The sequence below is a fragment of the Euprymna scolopes genome, chromosome 32, assembly GCF_053919585.1.
Source record: "Euprymna scolopes isolate OS-2025 chromosome 32, ASM5391958v1, whole genome shotgun sequence".
Lineage (NCBI taxonomy): Eukaryota > Metazoa > Mollusca > Cephalopoda > Sepiida > Sepiolidae > Euprymna > Euprymna scolopes.
In genome coordinates, this window is record NC_136513.1 from 38052620 (window position 1) to 38074811 (window position 22192).

The 22192-nt window shown below is 31.0% G+C and overlaps 1 protein-coding gene across 3 annotated transcripts in view; it reads right to left on the minus strand.

Annotated features, from left to right (window-relative positions):
- LOC145256269 (uncharacterized) overlaps positions 1-22192 on the minus strand; it is a 98419-nt gene that overhangs the window by 59903 nt on the left and 16324 nt on the right. The window contains exon 2 of one of the 3 annotated variants that reach the window (XR_013863950.1): positions 21649-21788. The exons of the other annotated variants lie outside the window; for them this stretch is intronic. The gene's annotated coding sequence lies outside the window, so the exon portion shown is untranslated. Of the gene's footprint in view, positions 1-21648; positions 21789-22192 lie in introns of those variants that run through there. 3 annotated transcript variants of the gene reach the window in all.

Consider the following 22192-nt stretch of genomic DNA (forward strand, 5'->3'; position numbering starts at 1 on the left):
ACGGGCACCTGTTTTTTTCACATACCCCGAAAAACACCCGGGCAACGCCGGGTACCCCTCGCTAGTTACATATAAACGATGCTGCTAGATTTGTCATTATCTCGATATATACACGTGGCAGTGAAATAAAACACACACAGCTAGTTACAATATATTTTGTTTATTCAGATAAACTTCTTCTATTTCAGAATGGCAGTTATAACATTTGTGTAGGCACGCATGGCAGGGTTGGTGTGCTTTGCATCGCAGAAAAATGTGTCGCTTGTCCTTCTGTTGTCGCTGTTCTCTACTCTTAACGTTACCCATCCCTTTATTTTATTAACAAAGGTGATGTCAAAACATTGCACCATGTATTGTCTTGAAATGTTGGTCAATCTCGTCTGTTACGAGTCTGCTCTGGCTAAATGTAAGTTTTCCACCGGGGAACGACAGTACACACGTACTACTAGTATATAGTAATACAGATGACACATATTGACTCAACGCTTCATCGATGGCCTTTTCTAATCGTGACACTCTGCACTGATTATTTACGTACGGATGAAACACTAGTGTTTGTAGGTACTACAAAATGATCATATACGTATATATATATATATATATATATATATATATATATATATATATATATATTGTGTACAGAAAGTTGTTAGTTGAGACAGGTCATTGGTACCGTCGGTTTCAAGCCCGATAATAAGGCCCGTTTAAGGTATCCTTATCGAGCTCTCTTCAGCCAATATTCGTCTCTTGAAGAGAGCTCGATAAGGATACCTTAAACGGGCCTTATTATCGGGCTTGAAACCGACGGTACCAATGACCTGTCTCAACTAACAACTTTCTGTACACAAAATATAAGTACGCTCTTAAAATTTGGATTTTCCTTTTAATTGAGCACTCTGCTGGAATTATTTTTCCAAAAAAACTAATCATAATCATATATATATATATATATATATATATATATATATATATATATATATATATATATATATGACCTTGTAACGGGCGTTGTAACCAACATCCTGTTTACGACTTCCGGATGCGCATGCGTGTATAGACTTAAACCTATAACAGCGTAAACAGAAAAATACAAATCGCAACTTTTGCAGAATTTGAGCTGCGCACTAAAATATTAACGTTATTATTTAGAAGTTATTATTTAACATCGGAAGTGTGGGGATGTTTTGCAACTACTACATATTACAAGTATACTGTCGCAATTTTATTACAAATCAATCAACTTTGACCCGTTGAAACGTATTGTTTTACTGTGTACGTTTTCAGAGTCCCATTTTTTTCGCGTTTAAATTATCCAAATAAATAATTGTTAATGCTTCTTTTATTACGTCGTTCTTTTCCGTATTACGTTTAAGTTATTTTGACGCAATTTTCTTACAAATAAATTTACTTGAACCCGTTCATAACCATAAGAGAATTTTACATCATATTGATTTACTTTGTACGTTTTTAGCGTCCCAATTGTTTGGGTTATTTTTTTCGCGTTCAAATTTTCCAAATAAACAATTGTTAATACTTTCTGCATTTTTTTACATGGTTCATTTCTGTATTACGTTTAAGTTATTTTAACGCAATTTTCTTACAAATAAATCTATTTTATCCCGTTGACACACATAAGAGCATTTTACAATGTATTGTTTTACTGTGTACGTCTTCAGCGTCCCAGTTGTTTTTTTTTTCGCGTTAAAATTAAAAGATATACCAAAATTTGAATTTTAGTTTATGTATTATGGTATTTGTTCTGAGAACATTTACCTATAAATATGGCAAACCACTTATAATTCAATGACTGTCAAATTTTTTTTCCAAAATAAACAATTATAAACAGAACGACTCATAGAAATCTATCTATATTCTTTTTTCACGTTAATATGCGTTCATAGAAATGTTTCTGTTATGTCACAAAAAAACTATTTTCTTTACGTCACAAGTGTCACGCTCATACATTAATTCCATAGCTCATATAACATACTGACCCAACGGGTCACGGGTAGGCTAGTATATATATATATATATATATATATATATATATATATATATATATATATATATATATATATATAAATTACAATTAAATTTACCAAAATGATCCAAAATGGTAAAGCTAAAGTATATTATAAATATTAAAGAATTAATATTTATAAAGTAATCTCAACGAGATGTAAAAGCCCGATAAAACCAAATAGGAGATAGAGCTTATAAAGTGTTTCCTTTTCAGATTAAATATGTTTTTAACTCTTTTTCAAAGTGTTTTAACATGTTTTATTAACTGTTGTGTCATATATATATATATATATATATATATATATATATATATATATATATATATATATATATATATATATATACACACACGTAAATTTTGTCAGCAGGTGATTATGGAGGTAAATTTGGTTAAATGTTTTACTTTTGTGGTGATTTTCTCGATCTGTCAAATAGTTCTTCTAGTTTGAGTTGGTAAATTCTCTATTTGGCTGCCGAGTTATTTTTTATTTGACATTTTTTTTTCTCTAGCACTTTCCACCAATGATCGACATAAGGAGTAATTTTGCTATGGTTAAGGATGCGTTTTTTCTGTTGCGTTAATAGATATATTTCTTCTGTTGTCTTCATATAGATATTATGTCTGTTGCCCTTACAGATATTTTTTTCTGTTGCTTTTATATAGATAAATCTTTTCTGTTGTCTGAATATAGATATTTTTTTCTGTTGTCTTTACATAGATATCTTTTCTGTTGTCTTTATATAGATATTTTTTCTGTTGCCTAAATATAGATATTTTTTCTGTTGCCTAAATATAGATATTTTTAGGTTACCTTTATATATATATATATTTTTTTTTTTTCTGTTGGATTTATATAGATATTTTTGCTGTTGACTTTATGTTGATATTATTTTTCTGTTGCCTTTATATATTTTTTCTGTTGACTTTATATATTTTTTCTGTTGACTTTATATAGATATTTTTTCTGTTGCCTTTATATACAGCTTTTTCCGTTGCGTTGATATAGACATTTTTTTGTTGCCTAAATATAAATATATTTTTTCTGTTGCATTCATACAGATATTTTTATGTTGCCTTTGTATAGATATCTTTTTTGTTGCCTTACAATAGATTCTTTTTTCTGTTGACTTTATAGCGATATTTTTTCTGTTGGCTTTATATAAGTATGTTTTTTCTGTTGCCTTTATATATAGTTTTTTTTCTGTAGACTTTATAAAGACATTTTTTGTTGAATTATATAGGTATGTTTTCTGCTGCCTTAATATAGATATTTTTTTCTGTTGTCTTCAAATATGTGCATTTCTGTTGACTTTATATAAATATTTTTTCTGTTGACTTCATACAGATTTTGTTTCTTTTGTCTTTATATAGTTAGTTTTTTCTGTTGCCTTTATATAGATAATTTTTTGTTGACTTTATATAGTTAATGTTTTGTTGCGTTAATATAGATATTTTTCCTTTGCATAATATGAATTTATGTTACTTTTATATAGATATTGTATATGTTGCCCTTTGATAAGTATTTTTCTGTTGCCTTAATATATATATATATTTTCTATTGCCTTTATATATATATTTTTCTGTTGCCTTTATATAGGATATTTTTCCTTTGCATAATATGATTTTTTTCTGTTGCCTATATACATACTTTTCTTTCTGTTGCCTTTATATAGATATGTATTTCCGTTGTTTTTTTATAGAAATGTTTGTTTCTGTTTCTTTTATATATATATTTTTTCTGTTGATTTTATATAGATATTTTTTACTTCAATAGAGATATTTTTTTGCCTTAATATAGATATTTTTCTGTTGAATTTATATAGATATTTTTTGCGGTGTCCTCTATATAAATATTTTTCTGTTTCCTTATTATAGATATTTTGTCTGTTGCCTAAATATAGATTTTTTTTCCGTTACCTTTATATTTTATTTCTGGTGCCTTACTATAGATAAGTTTTTTTATGTTGCCTTGATATAGATATTTGTTTTCTGTTGCCTGAATATAAGTATGTTTCCTGTTGCTTTTATATAGATATTTTATTTCTGTTGGCTTATATAGGTATTTTTCTTGTTTCCTTAATATAGATATGTTTTCTGTTGCATTTATATATTTTTTTTCTGTTCACTTTATATAGTTATTTTTTCTGCGGACTTTTTATAGATATTTTTTCTTTTGAGTTTATATAGATATTTTTTTCTTCTTTCGTTAATATAGATATTTTTCTGTTACCTTTATATATTTTTACTATTGACTTTATATATTTTCTTTCTGTTGCCTTTATATAGATATTTTTTCTGCCTTAATATGTTTTTTCTGTTGCCTTTTTGGGGATATTTTTCTTTTAACTTTATGTAGATATTTCTTTCTCTTGCACTAATGTAGATATTCTTTCTCCTGCCTTAATATAGATATTTTTCCTGTTGCCTTTATATAAATATTTTACTTCTGTTTTCTTCATATAGATATGTTCATCTGTTGTCTTAATAGAGATATTTTTAACTGTTGCTCTTATATAGATATTTTCCTTCTGTTGCCTTAATAAAGATAAGTTTTTTTCTGTGGCCTAAATATAGAATTTTTTTTGTCTGTTGCCTTAATATATAGATAATGTTTTCTGTTGACTTCATATATATATTTTTTCTGTTGCATTTAAATAAATATTTTTTCTGTTGCATTTATATAAATATTTTTTCTGTTGCATTTATATATTTTTTCTGTTGCATTTATATAAATATTTTTTCTGTTGCATTTATATAAATATTTTTTCTGTTGCATTTATATAAATATTTTTTCTGTTGCATTTATATAAATATTTTTTCTGTTGCATTTATATAAATATTTTTTCTGTTGCATTTATATAAATATTTTTTCTGTTGCATTTATATAAATATTTTTTCTGTTGCATTTATATAGCTATTTTTTCTGTTGCATTTATATAGCTATTTTTTCTGTTGCATTTATATAAATATTTTTTGTTGCCCTTTTATAGATATTTTTTGTTGTTATATAGGTATTTCATTTCTGTGTCTTAATATAGATATTTTTTTTACTGTTGTCTGAAAAAATATATATGTATCTTGTTGTCTTTAGATAGATTTTTTCTTTTGACTTTATATAGATATTTTTTCTTCTTTTTTATTATAGTTATTTTTCTGTTTTATATATATATATTTCTGTTGACTACTTATAGATAATTTCCCTCAGTTTTATTAATACAAGAATAAAAAAGCATTGGAAATGCAAAAGGATATAGGGATGGTATGCCAAAAAGTATACAAACAAGATAGCTATGAATGGCTAGGCACATGGAAATAGAATTGCATCCAAAGTATAGCCCTATAGCTTTTCTCCAATCTTCATTCCGTGCCATCATTACGGTTGTAAAAAGCTATAGGGCTATACTTTGGATGCAATTCTATTTCCATGTGCCTAGCCATTCATAGCTATCTTGTTTGTATACTTTTTGGCATACCATCCCTATATCCTTTTGCATTTCCAATGCTTTTTTATTCTTGTTAATTAGTATTTTTACTTACAGTCTTATTTTTAAACTTACATTCATGATAGTATTGTCTTTTTTAGGAGGCGGCTCATTGCCACCTCCATTAGTAGCAGGTCGCTTCCTGCTGGGTTTTAGGTCTTTTTATAATAGTTTGTGCATGAGGCAGCTTTTTTTTCCCTTGGGATCCCTGTTATACCGTGCTTTTGAGTCAGCACGTGAGGCAGCCTTCTTTTTTTCTGGTTCTTTGTTATAAAGAGCACGTGAGGCAGCCTTCTTTTTTCTGGTTCTTTGTTATAAAGAGCATGTGAGGCAGCTTTTTTCTCCTCAGAATCCCTGTTATACCGTGCTTTTGAGTCAGCACGTGAGGCAGCCTTCTTTTTTTCTGGTTCTTTGTTATAAAGAGCACGTGAGGCAGTTTTTTCCCCTTCGGGATCCCTGTTATACCGTGCTTTTGAGTCAGCACGTGAGGCAGCCTTCTTTGCCTCAGGATTTGCATGATACTTAATTTTTATTATTTCAGCATTTTTCTGATAGTATTCTTTTTGCTCAGATAATACCTTGACTTTGTTTTTTTCATAGTCTATATTTCTCTGAGCTTTTTTACTACGTGCTGACTTTGGCATTTTTTATTAAATGTAAACATATAACACTTATGTGTATCTTACTATAATATCACTTATCTTATAGCAAGACAACTCTCGTAGAATTAAGATACTGCCCCGTCACCAATAGTTAAAGTGTGGAACGGTATATACACCAATAGTGTAGTTGTTATCTTTATATGAAGTCCTAATCAGTGACAGTGTGAGGTTACTTGGTTAATTTATTGTAGTTTATTTTAGAAAACTTACTTGTTTTTATTAGTAGATTGTGTATAGTAGCCACAATATCTAGTTATTTTTGTGGCTAGGGCTTGGATTTTGATTCTTTTTGGTCAGCTTCCAGTGAGTTCTTAGAAGATGACTTTCTTGCAGTTTCTTTTGCGGTTAATTTAACTTATTTCCTTTGGCGTTTGCTGAGTTCTTAGAAGAACTGGTCTGATCTACTTTTCTTAGCGAGCGAAGAGATTCAGCTGCATTTAACAATGGTTGCTATAGTGTATTTTTTCGCATGCGTGAGAATTTCAAGTTTCCTCCTTATTTTTCAATAGTTTGACAGTAGTCATGTGTCTTTCTGCCAAGAGCGACAGACGTCAGTGTTAGCCGTGATCGTCTAGAGGTTAGGACCCCACGTTGTGGCCGTGCTAACCTAGGTTCGAATCCTGGTCACAGCATTGACATTTTGTACATATTTTACAGTCCAAAATCTGAAGAATTATTTGTTTTTATAACATTGTTTTTTGACGTCGTACTTGCTGATAGGTTACTCTTATAGCAATTTTGATCAACTGAGATAAAGATTTCGTGGTTTCATTAACGCTGGTGGGTTACTGTTTAAAGAAAAAACCTTAACGTTCACCTCAAATATTCAGCGTCCAAGAAATATAGGCCACTGGCAAACTGGAACGTCTGTGAGCATCCGGTGTATTATTTGGAGCTGTCCCTTTTGAGAGAAGTTCCGTGTTCGAAGTGGTCTGTCTACATTGGGTATATAGTGTTTAAAACTTGTTATTACACGTAATATTATTTAATTATGGAGTTAGCTACAAACCGATCGATCACTGCACTTCTCCGTGTAAAGAGCAGTCGATTGATGCTTGAACTGTTGTCAGAGACCGTTCGTACACCGAGATACATCGTCTCAAAAGAAAGAAGAAAGAAGAACAAGAAAGAAGAACAATTGGCCATTTTTGTACCCTTTTTTTTGCTCTCTTTTGACATTTTAACCGACGTTCTGACACTTGCTGGATTCGTAAGATGCTTCTCTGTAAGAATATGTGCTTTTTGAAACTTATAGGTTGATTTTAGTTGAGATTTGGATAGTTTTGTTTTGTAGGCGTATATAGGCGTGTACGCGCCATCCCTATATAGAGAGTGCTACCGCCTCTCTGATAAATATTTTTCTGCTGCGTTTATATAGATATTTTTTCTGTCGTCTTAATATAGATAATTTTTGTTGCCTTAATATAGATATTTTTTCTGTCGTCTTAATATAGATAATTTTTGTTGCCTTAATATAGATATTTTTTCTGTCGTCTTAATATAGATAATTTTTGTTGCCTTAATATAGATATTTTTTCTGTCGTCTTAATATAGATAATTTTTGTTGCCTTAATATAGATATTTTTTCTGTTACCTATGTATAGGTATTTCATTTCTGGTGCCTTAATATAGATATTTTTTTACTGTTGTCTGAAGAGAGATTTAGATAGATTTTTTCTTTTGACTTTATATAGATACTTTTTCTTCTTTTTTTATAATAGTTATTTTTTCTGTTGCCTTTATATATATTTATATTTATATATGTTGACTTCATATAGGTATTTTCAGTTTTCTTTATATAGATATTTTTCTGTCTTTATATAGATAATTTTTGTTGCCTTAATATAGACATTTTTTCTGTTGCATTTATGTAGATATTTTCTTCTGTCGCATTTATGTAGATATTTCTTTCTGCTGCATTTATGTAGATATTTCTTTCTGTCGCATTTATGTAGATATTTCTTTCTGTCGCATTTATGTAGATATTTCTTTCTGTCGCATTTATGTAGATATTTCTTTCTGTTGCATTTATGTAGATATTTCTTTCTGTTGCATTTATGTATATATTTCTTTCTGTTGCATTTATGTAGATATTTCTTTCTGTTGCATTTATGTATATATTTCTTTCTGTTGCATTTATGTATATATTTCTTTCTGTCGAATTTATGTAGATATTTCTTTCTGTTGCATTTATGTAGATATTTCTTTCTGTTGCATTTATGTATATATTTCTTTCTGTTGCATTTATGTAGATAGTTTTTTCTGTTGCATTTATGTAGATATTTCTTTCTGTTGCATTCATGTAGATATTTCTTTCTGCTGCATTTATGTAGATATTTCTTTCTGTCGCATTTATGTAGATATTTCTTTCGGTTGCATTTATGTAGATATTTCTTTCGGTTGCATTTATGTAGATATTTCTTTCCGTTGCATTTATGTAGATATTTCTTTCCGTTGCATTTATGTAGATATTTCTTTCCGTTGCATTTATGTAGATATTTCTTCCTGTTGCATTTATGTATATATTTCTTTCTGTCGCATTTATGTAGATATTTCTTTCTGTTGCATTTATGTATATATTTCTTTCTGTTGCATTTATGTAGATATTTCTTTCTGTTGCATTTATGTAGATATTTCTTTCTGTTGCATTTATGTAGATATTTCTTTCTGTCGCATTCATGTAGATATTTCTTTCTGCTGCATTTATGTATATATTTCTTTCTGTTGCATTTATATAGATATTTCTTTCTGTTGCATTTATGTATATATTTCTTTCTGTTGCATTTATGTATATATTTCTTTCTGTTGCATTTATGTAGATATTTTTTTCTGTTGCATTTATGTAGATATTTCTTTCTGTTGCATTTATGTAGATATTTCTTTCTGTCGCATTCATGTAGATATTTCTTTCTGTTGCATTTATGTAGATATTTCCTTCTGTTGCATTTATGTAGATATTTCTTTCTGTTGCATTTATGTATATATTTCTTTCTGTTGCATTTATGTAGATATTTCCTTCTGTTGCATTTATGTATATATTTCTCTCTGTTGCATTTATGTATATATTTCTTTCTGTTGCATTTATGTAGATATTTCTTTCTGTCGCATTCATGTAGATATGTCTTTCTGTCGCATTCATGTAGATATGTCTTTCTGTTGCATTTATGTAGATATTTCTTTCTGTTGCATTCATGTAGATATTTCTTTCTGTCGCATTCATGTAGATATTTCTTTCTGTTGCATTTATGTAGATATTTCTTTCTGTTGCATTTATGTAGATATTTCTTTCTGTTGCATTTATGTAGATATTTCTTTCTGTTGCATTTATGTAGATATTTCTTTCTGTTGCATTTATGTAGATATTTCTTTCTGTTGCATTTATGTAGATATTTCTTTCTGTTGCATTTATGTAGATAGTTTTTTCTGTTGCATTTATGTAGATAGTTTTTGTTTATTGTTAATACTATCCGTTATATATACATATATATATGTGTATATATATATATATATGTGTGTGTGTGTGTGTGTGCGTATAATTATCTCTATATAATAATCTATATATAATAATTGTTAATTATATATATAGGTGTATGCTGTACAATATAAAAATGAAAAAAAAATTATGTGCCCCGTACTGCAACCATCTGCTTCATGCCCGTACTTTCTTTCCCAGAAGGTAAGTATCCTATTTAATTATCTTTATATACAGTTTCTTTTTTGTTTCAATATCAATATGTATTACTCGACATGGAATAAATAACATTTTAATGGTAAACTTGCATCGTTGTAAGTGGTATTTTGTAAACAACAATTAAAACATTACTGTCACCATGACTAATGTTTGTGGCAGAAAACTGTACATATGTAAATTAGGAAGTGTGCACGAAAGGGGGAAGGAAAAATAAGAAAAGTACAACACGTGCTCGTTAAATAGAAAAGTGGATGACGCTGAAACAGACGTGTAAAGTCACAGGCGAGAAATGGCTAATGCCGGTGTGAGTGGGTAAATAGCTGGCTGTGTTCAAAGGAAGGAGAACCCACACTGGGTAAAATGAACATGTGGCAGCGAGAGACTTTTTATGCGAAAGTTACGGTAATAAATGCTTTTGTTAAAAAAAAGAAAAAAATGTCGATCCAGATTTTTTTTTTTAATTTATTTACATTATTTGTTTGTCCATTTGCGACGTAACGGCCACGCTACATAACAATTAATCAATGATAATTTAATCAATTGTGTTTCTGTGCTTCTCATTATTTGCATTTTCTATTTTCAGGTAGATAAAATCTGTTTCAATAAAAATGAGGATGCAACTAATTTAAACCCAAGGGCATGTTAAAAGGTAAGATTTAAAATATTCATATTTTTATTTTATTTTTTTTAAATTTTTTTTTTACTCAAGTTCGTCCATAACAAGGCAGATCGCCACTTTGATGTAAGGGGCTATTATCTGGGACTATACTGAGGAAACATTAAGAAGATGTTGGTTTATGTTATATTTAAATTTCTGCGTATCAATACAATCAAGGAATTTCAGAATTTTGCTGTTCAAGGGAAGAAACTATTAGGGTAGAAACTTTTGTGGCGTTGAGGAACTCAGTGAAGGGGTGTGATTTTGTTGCTAAGCGGGTTTGTCGGGGTTATGTAGGTCGAGAGGGCACAAATGTAACCAGTTCATCAGCCCATGTTCTATTTTCTAGTCACAATCGCCGGGGTTTTCCTTGTCTCTGGTAGATCCGTACTGAATTGACCATGTATTTTCTTTTCAAGCCATTTGTCGTTAACGTTTTGTTCATTTATTGCCTTAAATCCTTTTCTCCTAATTGTTGTCTCGCTTGCAACTTTTCAAATTTTGACACCTTTTTTTCAGTTGGAGATGTCAACCTATTTTCTTAATTTACGCATTGCTCGGCACCTATTAGTCGTCTTTTCTTTTTACATGGACATCAGTTTTTCGGTGAAAATCTCCATCCATTGTCATTCTGTTCCTTCCTGTCAATATCTTTTCGTTTTCTTTCCATTCAATTATACCCGCTCCATATCGAAATGTAGCTACTGTCCATGTGTTTACTACGGATATTTTGTTTTTCCTATCTAATATTGATTTATTATTATTATTATTATTATTATTATTATTTATTCACGAGGAGTAGTCACATAGGCTATCATCAAAGATTTCTCTTTGAGAACAACTTGTGTGGTGTTCTCTAGAGTCTGAGTGATAGCAATTCTCCCCAGATTACCAGTACTCTCCACCTCTTGATAATCATTGAAGATGAATTTGCATCATCGTATCAGCCGCTTACCATTGCTTTCTCTTCTCGGTCTTTCCATCCTCCTTGACCCTCCTCACTTATTTGCTGTGCATCAGTTTTTTGTGTCACACACACAAACAAAAAAAACTAAGGGAGAAGGCAGAGGCGTAAGAGGGTTAACTTCAAATTATACAATTTCTGTTTTTATGATTCCATGTAATGTTCCTTTGTGTTTTACATCTGTAGTATTTTTGCAGTTTTGTGCCTGTAGTTCACGTGTGTTAGTCTCCGTATTCAAGGAGTTCCTTAATATTCCAGCCTTTTTTATCACTGTTATCCATTGTATGTCACCAGCTATCCTTATTCTTCTTATTATTATTATTATAAATTATTATTATTGCAGGAATACAAATGTACGAAATAACGTCAAAATGGTTGAAAAAAGAACACAGATAGTGTTGGATGAAGAAAGATGTACACCAAATAAAGACTATTCGATCGAATAAAAACAGATTAAAATTAATTTGTCGTTTCTTTTATTTTATGTCTTAGTTTTGTTTATTTACTCAAGATTTTATCTTTGTATGAAATAACGTAAATAAAACACTTGGATAGAAATTCTAAGTAATTCGCAATTGTATTTTTGGATCGCACGCACTGAGGATTGAACCTGCAATCTCCAGGAATGTAACTTTTACTACTGAATTTCATCAAATACTCTATCCACTGTTCCACAAATCCTTGCGGGTTCGATAGAAAAATTCCCGAATTCAACAAGATAGATCTGAAGAAGGTCACATGTTATTGATATGGTCCGAAGTTTGGGATAACGGAAAGAAACACAGAACACGGATTAGGTGATTAGGTAAGAAAGATATATTAACCGAAAAGGATACAAGGATAGGATAAAGGGTAAGCGGTGCTTACACAGAGTTGGAACAATAAAAGTGTCGCCCTAAAGAAAACAACACTACAGCTTTATTTTAAAACTTTTATTGAAAACATCAATTCAGGTAACTGGAATGTGTAGTAGAATTGACATTTACTCAATGTAGCCGGCTTCAGCCTCAATCACAGCCTTGATACAAGTCCGGAACTGGCCATGACATTTCCACAAGTGCTGGATCACCACACTCTTCAGCACATCTAAGTACACTTTGGTGTTGACTTTCAAGTTGAATGTGAGGTGGCATGATGTGCCCTCACTTGTAACCACAGCAAAGTCCATAAACCTCTATTAATGATAAACTATATCGAGATGACGTCAAGGTTGTGAGTTCCATATAGAAACGTAAATTTAATTTGAATAAAATAAAATACGCATCAAGTGCGCTTGAAAGCCAAATCACAACATAATATTAGGAAAATAAACCAATATTTTACTTGTTTGAAATTTAAAATACAAATATATTTCAGAGCTAAACTCCATCCTAAGTATGTTGTTTTCTTTTTCTTCTTTCTTGCCATGTTGTAAAGTTGGAGAAAGAAAAGTCTGTTTGTAAAGAGCTGCGCATTGTATCTCAGCCGTTGTATTTTGAAATGTTGGAACAGTGTGTAGGCAATGCAAGAATAAAATCAAGGGTGTGGGTTCCATATAGAAACGTTAATGTAATTTGAATAAAATACGCATCAAGTGCGCTTGAAAGTCAAATCACATTATAGCTTAAATTGAAATAAAATATATAAATGGCTATATGTCTGTCTGTCAGTCTACATATTTTCTAACTCTATCTTGAACTATAGCGAAATTATGTGTGTATGTCTGTGTATGTATATTTCCTACCAAACCACTATCAATTTTTAGTCTACAGACTCGAGATTTGACACAAGGAGAATTGAGAAAATCTATTTAATCGGTTTTAGGTCAGACATTTGCTGGTAAACGATTTTTCCTTTGAAAACTCTACCAAACTCCATCGCCAAATTTGGGTCTAAAGACTTGAAATTTTAAATGTAGGTTACTTCGACATGGATCTAACATCTTAATTTGATTTGAGCCCTTAAGAATTAATGTTAACAGGTCAAAACTGGGATCAAAGTTAAAAAAATTGACATCTGCGGTCTCTACCAAATTACTCAGATAATTTTTAGCCTCAACATTTAAAATTTTACATATATGTATTCAAACACATGGCAAGCTTTTTAATCGGTATTTGGCCGAAAATGTGACTGGCAAGGGGTTAAAGTTCAAAAGATCTGACCGTTGCAAGCTATTCAGGTAATTTTGAGTCTAAACATTTTAAATGTTAGATAAAGGCTATTCAGAAATGCAGCAAGCTTTTTAATTAGTTTTTGGGCGAAAATTTGGCTGTGAAGAGATCAAAGTTGAAAGAGTTGACCTTTGCAGACTCTACCAAACTCCTCCGGCAATTTTGGGTCTAAACACTTGAAATTTTGGATGTAGGTTATGTGGACATGAGTCAAACTTTTTAATATATCTATAATATAAAGCTGAATGTCTGTGTGTGTGTGTGTGTGTGTGTGTGTGTGTGTGTCTGGTCACGAATAAGCTCCTATATGGTTGACTATTTAAAAAAAATGATAACATATACTGATAGAAGATGTATCGATACACAGGAATGGGTATGTTTGATCTGGCAGAACGGTGGTTCATTAAAATTGTGGGGTCTGCGTACGTGCCTAGTCCACAAAGTTTGGAAAAAGAACACCAAAAAACAAACGTTTACAAGTGTTTTGATATAGATGTTCATAATGATACTTTGATAAGTATGTTTTATGGGATGGTATAATAAAATTGTGGAGTCTGCGTTCGCGCCTGGCCTCCATAGAATGGAAATAGGCACAAACTTTAATAAAGACTCTTCATATCTATCTGCGTAAGTATACTTTGATAATTATGTTTCAGTTTGAAGAAATATGGTATAATAAGATTATGGGGTGTTCATTCGCGCCTGACCTACATAGAATGGAAATATGTCACAAAGTTTAACAAGGATTTTTTATATAGATCCACAGAATATTGTGATAAGTTTTCCAGTGTGAACAGGTATAGTATAATAAATTATGGGGTTTATCTATTTTATTTTTACTTTCATCATATTTTGCTTTGGTTTTGATACCCCCAAATTCGAAGCTATCTATTTACAACCCTTCCTTTTTACAACCTATCATACTTTCATAAATCAGTCCATTTTCTGTAGGCTGTTTTTGAACCCAGTCAACGACGGGTACTTTTGCAAGTATATTATATATATATATATATATATATATATATAGGGTGTTCCAAAAGAAGCTGAATTGATCAAATATAAGATAGAGCAATAGAAGCATCAAACTAGCGAAAAAAGATTTCAGAGCATCTAGATTAACTCCACTAAAGTCATAATCAGTCGTTACACCATCAAGGTGTTGATATTTATCGTAGAGTGGTACTTTCAGTTGAATTTAAATTTCAAATCCGTCAGCTTCTTTTGGGACACCCTGTAGATGTGTTTGAATCGATAAAAGCGTAATTTTGCTAATTCATCGAAAAAAAAAAAAATAAATAAAATAAAACGAAACGGTGGAGATTACTCTAAAAATCTTTACAGTAAAAATGAGAAAGAAATATTTTTCTAAAGAAGAATTCAGTTTAGCATATAAATTTAACGTAAAATGGTGACGCATTTCCCAATGAGATAGGTTTAAAATACAAAGAACTATGATTTGTTTCAGCTAAATATTAAATATATCCATGTTCTGGCTTAAACATTTTTATTTTTTCCTGAAGAGATGATGTGTCTACTGCTACTCAGAGTTAGTTGTAGTTTTTCAGGCTATTTGTTAGAATTCGTGACACTTTTCTAAAATGTTTTCCTGTGTTCTTCACCTACACACTAACCGTAAAGTTATAACATAAAGAATCGGAGCAATGCATATATACAAGGGGGGTAATCCTAATAAAATGCTAACAAAAATCATCTCCCCTTAAAAAAGATCCAAACCAGAATTGAAAAATTATGATAATCCACTGTAGGGCGGAAAAGATGGAGTGGTGTATATTGCTACTCAGCGCTAGTTGTTAGTTTTTAAGGCTATTTGTTAGAATTTGTGAAACTTTTCTAAAATCTCTGTGGATGCTCTTTTTAATGAGTTTATGTGCCTTCATCTACAAATTAACCGTAAATTTATAACAGAAAAATCGGGATGAATCAAATGTGCAAGGGAGGTAATAAAGAAAACGTTTTAACGAAAATCATCTATCCTTAAATTATTCACATAACAGAATTAATAAATTGCAATAAACTACTGATCAAGGGCAGTAACTCTAATTCTTATTGACAGAATTATGTTTCCTTGGAAACTGGACAAAAAGATAAAATGAAGTGGAAAAATGGAAGAATATCGACTTGATTATAGACTTTCTTTCATTTTAAAAAATACCAGAGAGTACTATCCAGACATGAACGATATAACGCCACAGATGAATATCTTAATATCCGATGGAGTGTGAAGCACATTTAGAACCACACTTTATACCGATGAGACGGTCATAAAAGTGATTGAGGAATAATGTTGCTGTCAATGCAAGGTATGTTTATTTTTTGTCCTTTTCTCCTTCCCCTATTGCAATCCCGAACTAAGGAAAGAAATAATAGAATACAAGTTTTGTTTTTATTTCGTCTGTACTGTCATTGCGTACTTAGGGTTATTGAAGAGCATAATTGATTTATTTTTTATTTAATATTGCCATCATGGATAAGTGTTGATGTTAATGACAGACATTTTTTTTTCTTTCTGTATTTAAATCCCGAACTGAGGTTAGTGTTAGAGGTAATGAAATACATTTTTTTTAAATTTTTTTATCTTTTTTCGTATTGCAACTTTGTGCTTAGGGTTTGAGCTGGGATTAATGAAGATCGTGTTTTTATTTTGTTTTCTGCATTTCGTATTGCCAGCATGGATAATTTTTTTAAGGTAATGATAGATGTGTTATTTATATTATTTCCTTTTTTATCATCGTATTGCAAATACAGACTTAAGATGATTGTTGACGTGATTAAAAAGCGTTTTGTTCTGTTAGAACTTGTGCATTCTACATCTATATAATTTTTTCTTTCAATGTTTATCGTGATATTTCAATTTTGAAATATCACAATAAACCGCTGATCAGGGGAAGTAACTCTTAATCCTGTTGACAGAATTATGTCCCCTTGTAAACCAGACCATCAGATAAAATTAAAGGAAAAGAAATGGAAGACTATCAATTGATTTAAGACAGTATGTACACCTTACACGCTTTCTATCGCCATGGCCTGGATTGACTTTCTTTCTCTCTCTCTCTCTACAACAATAGACTTTCCCTCTCACCACCTAACAGCGAGAGACGCACGCCAAACTAAACACGTACTGTACCCTTTTCTTTCATTTATTTCTTCACGAAATAAATCCTAGTTCGTTAATTCAATACAAGTTGTTCGTTGCTTCCTCAAAACAATTCATTTTTCATATTTTATACGACTGGGGGATATATATAATATATCCACCAGTCGACAACAACTTGGTGATCCGACGCGAGATGAACACGCATTTCCTTCTATACCACCACACTACACCAAATTGGTGACACCCGAACGTGAGATGAACACGATACCAGTCCACTACAAGTTTTAGAGATGATGAAAGACGTTCTTTTTGCTTTGTTTTTATTTATGTGTTTGTAAAATACATGCAAACCAATTGTTTGGGTACTGTATGTGAATTTGATTTTCTCTAGGAATTTCCTCATTCGGAAGAAGTGGGTTCAGACTTTACAAGGCGAATACCATACAAAACACCAGTTTGTGAATGTACTGGAGATCGGGGCATCCGTTAATTTTCATTATTCTTAGACCCATTCTGTTTTTAGCAGATTCTCTTATCTATATATCTATAAAAGTGAACGTATTTGTGTGTGTGTGTGTGTGTGTGTGTGTGTATGTGTGTGTGCGTGTACATTTCCCTACGCAATAATTCTGTCAATTTTAAGTCTACAGACCCGAAATTTGATATACAGGGTACTGAGATTTGGGAAAATTGAGAGGTTCACTAATGTGAAAAAGAAAGCAAGAAAAATTGTTAAAAATGTTCGAACGTTTGCTGACATTTATTGGATGTGTTTCTACCTGTATTTTACTTAAATTTCGAGTTTGGAGCGATTATCAAGTCTCACAAGATTATTGTAAAATGTGAGACATTTCTTGTTCTAACTTAAAACTGTGCGCTACTTTTGTTTGTGTTAAATACACGATTTAAAATAAGTTAAAACAACAAAAACGTGAACTAGGTAGGTAGAATAGTAATTTATCTTGCCTTTGGTAGAATTCATTTAATTTATCTTGCCTTTGGTAAAATTCATTTCCTATATATTTATTTGTTAACTACTTTTTCGTTTTTGTTCTATTGAATGCGAAATATTCGTCGTGGAATTTACACGGGTCTCGATTATTTCGTTTTATTAATCTAAAGTTTCATAGAATAAAATGTTCAGATACAACTTTGCCAAGACATTTTTAATCGATTTCATTTAACTTCCGTTTGACCCCAGCAAACTGGCACATGCAGAGAACACCATCCTTTCTCTCTTTCCTTCCTAACACCTCTCTTTCTCTCTTCAATCGATTCTTTCTTCTTCCTGCTTGGTGATAAGCGATGCTTACAACAAACAACTTGTCAAAACGTGAAAGTTTGAAGTTGTCCATTGAATTAGACTTTTCGGCGTTCGACCACGAATTAAAAAGAATTACTTTAACCGACGCTAAAGTTAGACATAAGGTCGTTTTAAAAAGATCATTGTTTAAACATTAAGTTTTTATTTCAGCGAGCTTAAAACAAATAATATATATTTGTAAAGGTAATAAACGATATTTAATAATTTCCAAACAATAATAAAAAGCTATGTCATTTTACTGCAGTTACACAGTATTATTATTATTATTGTTTTAAACCAAGTATAATTATATAATAATTAACGTCTATATCGATGTCGATTAGCTGGTTGTAAATTCGATAACTGGATCTGATGAGTTTTAGTCTAGTCATGTTTAAAAACTGATACAGCGTCTCTGAAAAATTAGCGACAATCGCATGACTCAGTGAAAGTGTCGACTGTCGAATAGCTGGTTGTAAATTCGATAACTAGGTCTGATGAGTTTTAGTCTAGACATACTTAAGAACTGTGATACAGCGGAACAGTCCACCTGTGGAAAATTCAATGAAGAAGCAAATAATTATGGTTCCCTTGATGATAATAATTGTTATTCTTATCGGCTTGCCCCTGTGTTGAAAATAGAAATCCATTCCAAACCGAACTTGTTAAAACTGTTCTTCTTTAAAGAAACAAGAACAGCGACAATAGACTTTTTGTCGACATTCCGATCTTCACTTCACTAATAAAGTTGTTCTTTTTAACGGGATCAAAATGTCGAATCTCAATTGAAATTGAAAGTCAAGTTAGACACGAAGGCAATTTCATTACTTTTCCAAACTTTCAATGCATAACGATTTGCAAAAATTTTAATCAACCTTTATCGTGCTATTTAATGTCAGGTGCAATCCGGCCATTAATTTTGTATTGTTTTATGGCATATCACTCCTTTTCGTGTTTGAAAATGAAGAACAAGATTCCCGAGGCGGAATATGAATAAACCGATTCCAGAGTTGGAAAATGAATGAATAGATGCCTGAATCAGAACACGAGTAAAAAGGTTATCGAGTTTGAACACATTAAAAAATTCCTTTAGAAGAAAATAAAAAGATTCCCGAGTTAGAAAACGAATAAGATTCCTGAATAAGAATATAGATAAAACGATTCCCGAGTCTGAACACAAACTAAAAGATTCCCGAGTCTGAACACAAACTAAAAGATTCCCGAGTCTGAACACAAATAAAACGATTCCCGAGTCTAAAAAGATTCCCGAGTCTGAACACGAATAAAAAAATTCCCGAGTCGGAACACAAATAAAAAAGATTCCCGAGTCAGAATTGCTTAAAAGTAAAATAAAAATAAATAAATAAAAATTAAATGAATTCCGTACACATTTCCGACTTCGACAACCATGAAGAAGTAAAAGACTACTTTTTCAATGTTCTTTATTAAATTGTTAGATGAAAGTACAGAATACTTAAGAAAGCACCCCCCCGTTCCATATTAAGAATGGATTTCTAATTAATACCGTTATTATTTCGTCATGGTTTGTAAACTACAGAAGTTCCTTTTTACCTTATTAAATTGTTATTTTTTAAGAAATTTATTAAAAAGTTTCGTTGACATATGAATGATGAAAAAAAAAAAGAAAAGAAAAAAAAAAGGACGACGGCAGAGAGAGAGAGAGAGAGAGAGAGAGAGAGAGAGAGAGAGAGAGAGAGAGAGAGAGAGAAAAGACAATCTGTTCCTCTTTCTCTCTCCTATGCATTCTTCGTGTCCCCTGCTACTAAGACATTTTTTCTATTAAAGTGAAAGACGGGGGGAAGGGAGGGAGATAAAGTGGCGGAGGCGGTATAGAAAGATAGGTAGAGGAACACATACACGTAAACACACACACATACACAAGTAAACACACGCAAACATACACACACACCCCGACACACACCCACAGCAGCGATCAACTTAGGTGTACAACCTATTTTTGGTATCTTCTGCGCGCTTATTATTATTATTTTTTTTTAAGTCGATTTAAATAATTCGCTTTAACTAATGAGGTCCGTGGAAATTCCACGGCGAATTATTAGGAATTAAGTTAACAAAACGAAAAAACAGCTAAAAACAAATATAATAACAAATAAATGTTACCAAAGACAAGATAAGTTATCCTTATACATACCTGAATAAGTTCTTAGTGTTTTTACTTTAAAACATTTAATCGCTTCGAAAATTAAGAAAACGTTTAATCGCTACGTGAGAACAAGAAAAATAACTTATTTATTTTCTTTTAAAGGAGGGGGTGGGTTCTTTTAAAAACTATATCTACCTAAGAATTTTCTTTAATTTTCTATTTTTGGGCAATTATCGAGCCTCCCAGGATATTATCCTCTCATGTTAGACATGTTTTTGTTCTAAAGTAATACTAGACACTATTTATTTGTTTAACAAAATAAACGCTTTAAAATAAGTTGATCCACTAAAAACTGGCAAAGCTAGGTCGAAAACGAATACTTAGAAAAATCAATTTTATTTTTTTTAAACAGTAAACAAGTAAGCATATTTTTTAAAATATTATGGGGTGTGTATGCTCTCTTAAAAATAATATCTCCTTCAATAACGACCATAAAATGTGTTTTCAATCAATATTATTCAATAATTGACAAGTTTTCATACCTAGCAAAATTGGATAAGTTTTCCATGGACCAGTCTTCCGTGGACGAGTCTTCCTAAATTCACCAATGTTACCTAGCTTGATAAGGTTTTAGTGGTGTTCAGCCTGTTTTAAAGCATTCATTTACCTTGAAACAAAGTTAGAACAAGAAAAAATGGCTGACATTAAACTCTCATCTGATGAAACTAGATAATCGCTCAAAACTCAAATAATTTCTAAGCTGAGTCGCTTAATATACCAGTTTGCCTACTAATCTATATAAGCACTTGAATTTTCGGTACGTGCTATATTTTAGATAAAAATTGAATCTAATTTGAGATTCTATGATATGCTTTATTAAATTTTTAGGTGAAAGTACAGGATAATCTTTAAAGATCACAGTCAAAGAAAAATGCGAAAAAAATTCTGTCTTCCATTCAAAATGAGTTCATGTTTCTGTTAAATATTAATTAATATTATTATTAATAAATATTATATGACAATTGAATATAATTATATATTGAGCGAGGAATACATTCAAGAATCGCTTTTAGATAAACTCGACATCAGGTGAAATTTATATAGTTTTGCTTTAGCTTGTTCACAGAATGTTGATGCATTTGAAGCATGTTTTTTTTAAGTTTTGCATGCATAATACTTAATGGATTTTAAATAGAAATAATTAATTTCATTTATTAATAATTTATAAAAATAATATAAAATTATTTTACTATTTATTCGCCTCCTGCTCTGGTCGCGACCTTTAAAAATTACCCCGTATCCTACTAAGTACCGACTTTTCTATACATAGCAAGGCTGCGTAACATAAACATTAGAATCGTATTCACTGCAGTTTCCGAGGATTTTCATTTCAAGAAGAACAAAAAAAAAAAAAATTTTTAAATTAAAAAATAAAAAATAAAACAAGCAAAACGTAAAACTTCTAGACCAGTGAATGAAGTTTCACATTTTTAATCTTGAGAAAAAATTCGTCCTCCGTCAAATTTATTTTTTGTCATAAGTTTTTGTTTTCCCTGGCAGTGTGCAGATTTGTCTTCTCCTTCAATAACACCACCATTCCTGGGCTTACCGTTGCCTATCGAGAAATAAAATATTTAAATAAATCAAATAAATAAATGGAGAACTGGATTTTTCTCATATTAAAACCGATCATGGGCCAAACTCTGCCCTCGTGGGGAGGCAAGTAACCAGCATTCACAGAATTTAACCCTCCTCTTTTAATAAGCATTACAAATCATTTTGCGTTTTCGCAACAGCTGTTCACTATTTCGTATTCTCTTCCCTCAACCAATTAATTTCTATTCAACAGTTAAAGACTTCAAAATTATATTTAAATTCCGAAAGTTGAAAGTTATTTTGAAGATGGTTTGGCTTTGACTGTTGCTTCAACCGTTTTGGGGTATTTAATGCTGAAACAGAACTTCCGTTGTAAACTGTACATGCTATACAATTTATTTCCATTTCAAGCAAGTAACATCT